This window comes from Sinocyclocheilus rhinocerous, unplaced genomic scaffold (genome assembly GCF_001515625.1).
Source record: "Sinocyclocheilus rhinocerous isolate Xijiao unplaced genomic scaffold, SAMN03320098_v1.1 scaffold1174, whole genome shotgun sequence".
NCBI classification, from domain to species: Eukaryota; Metazoa; Chordata; class Actinopteri; order Cypriniformes; family Cyprinidae; genus Sinocyclocheilus; species Sinocyclocheilus rhinocerous.
This window is the reverse complement of record NW_015654557.1, coordinates 71,202-73,699: the sequence shown is the minus strand read 5'-3', so window position 1 is coordinate 73,699 and position 2,498 is coordinate 71,202. Positions and strand designations below refer to the sequence as shown.

General features: G+C 35.3%; 1 protein-coding gene across 1 annotated transcript in view; it reads right to left on the bottom strand.

Annotated features, from left to right (window-relative positions):
- LOC107717640 (MAM domain-containing glycosylphosphatidylinositol anchor protein 2-like) overlaps positions 1–2,498 on the bottom strand; it is a 165,270-nt gene that overhangs the window by 117,244 nt on the left and 45,528 nt on the right. The gene's annotated exons all lie outside the window — the stretch shown is intronic.

Genomic DNA, 2,498 nt, shown 5'->3' with positions numbered 1-2,498 from the left:
GTCATCAAACTACGCCTTTGTCTCTTTGTTTATTTTGAATACACGCCCTCTAGTGACGAAAAATACATATTGTGCCTTTAAGTCGCTGGGGTATATTTTTGCAATAGCCAAAAAAACAATGTATGGGTTTTTAGATTTTTTTGCACCCTCAGATTCCAGATTTTCAAATAGTTGTATCTCAGCCAAATATTGTCCGATCCTAACAAACCATACATCAATGGAAAGCTTATTTATTCATGTACACATTTCAAAATTGACCCTTATGACTGGTTTTGTGGTCCAGGGTCACATATATAATTAACAGTGTATATGCTCCTCTCTAGCTCCTCACAACGTTAAGTGACATATTGATCACAAGCTGTTTTATTGGCATCTTTCCATGACTTATTGATCGATTACGTTAGACATGATTCATTTCAGTAAGTTGTATCTTTCAACACCTTCTAATGTTTATTCATGTTTATCTCACCTTACAACTTGTTAAAGTGGAAGAGACTCCTGCTTGAACTGAGGTGCTACAGCGAACTCTCACGCCACATTTAAACATCAAAACGGCATTCATTGTTTGAAAGACAGAATTTGAAAGCTGAGACTTTGATCTTATCAGAAGTCACAAAACACAAAGCTCTTTGCTATTATTGGATGGGAGGCACATTACAAATAATATTTAGTGAAGGGGAAACCACAAACCTGGCAACCCTGACTTAAAGGGACAGTTCACCCAAAAATGAAAATTCTGTCATCTTTACTCACCCTCAAATTGTTCAAAACCTGTATGAGTTTCTTTCGTCTGTTGAACACAAAAGACAATATTTTGAAGAATGTTGGTAACCAAACAGTTGACAGTAGCCATTGACTTCCATAGTATTTTGTCCATACTATGGAAGTCAATGGCTACCAGCCATTCTTCTTTTGTCATACAGTTTTGGAACAACTTGAGGGTGAGTAAATGATGCCAGAATTGTTATCTTTGGGTGAACTGCCCTTTAAACTACAGGTGATTCATAGAGTCGAACAGAACCTGAGGTAACGGCACTATTTTTAAAGTGAGATTGCATTATCGCGTTAACTTTGGCAACTCTAAATTCTAGAGACATTTCCTTCACACATGAGTAGCAATCTGACACATATTTCCACCCCCTTTTGATTGACAGCATGTACCGATTATATGCCGATACCGATTATCGGCCGATATATCGGTGCATCCCTATTGGACAACCTAGGCTCATTGGAAATACGTGCCTCTACCTACATATCTGTGAAACTCAAAAAATGTACCTATACATACAAATCGTGCAGTTTCCAGCTGAAATGAACACTAGAGGCAGTAAAACTCCCACAACTTTTATTCCTTTTCACACAAAGTATGATTTACAGGTCCACAGTTTTGATTAATAAAGCCTAATTTGAGCATAATTGCTTGAAGAATATTATGTTATGAATTCAAAACAATGTTTTGAGATTTGAAAACCGATGCATTTGAACGTTGTCGACACATATCCAGCTTCATATGCATGAGTTTTCTAATTCAATAGGTTTGCTCGGTAGCTCACGCGATACGGCGTTTCACTTAGATGGTGAAGAGTTCCGGTTCGAAACCACGGTTCGACAAAACGGCTCAAATCTGCAAAAGGAAGTTAAAATTATTTCTTTATTTTTTCAGTTTGTAGTACATCAGGTTAAATGAAAATAAGAAATGTTGCATTAGCAATATATATATATATTTTTATTTTTTTATTTTTTTTTATTTTTTTATTTATTTTTTTAGTTCAATTTTTATTTCAAATAACATTTATTTTTTTAATATTATTGTTTTTAGTTACCTACTGTATAATAGTCCTTAAAAAAAGAGCCAAAAAAGGGCTTTAAATTTACTGTTTTAATAATTTACAAACAAAAATGACTATTTTAAACTGTGAAACGTAAAGTTTGTCCTGCAAATATATTTACACTTTTAGTGTATTTTTACAGAATTATTCTGTTAGCCACAGCTGTTTTTCTCTCCAAAAACAACAGGATTGTTTTTCCAAGATTTTGTTTCTCATTCGGAAGAAAACAGCGTTTGGTTTTGTGTCCTGAAATGTCACTGCTTCACGGCCGACACACATGACCTCAAATCACACACTATGAACCTCATGGGAAAGAAGGTCACTAAAATAAATAAATAGGTGATTTTATTCACAACAAATTGAACAGCATTTAGGTTTTATGTGGTCAAAGGACATTAGAGAGCATTAGACGCGCTGCTGAGCTCTATGACACATTTTATGGAGAAATTAAACGTCATTTTATTTTGTTAAATTTATCAGCCATCACTTACATCACAGTATACATTCATTAATATCACGTCATTCAGAGACGCAGCATGTTTATATACTGTGTGTGTGTGTGTGTGTGTCTCTCTCTGTGTGTGAGTGTGTGTGTGTGTGTGTGTGTGTGTGTGAGTGAGTGAGTGAGTGAGTGTGTGTGTGAGTGTGTGTGAGTGTGTGTGTGTGTGT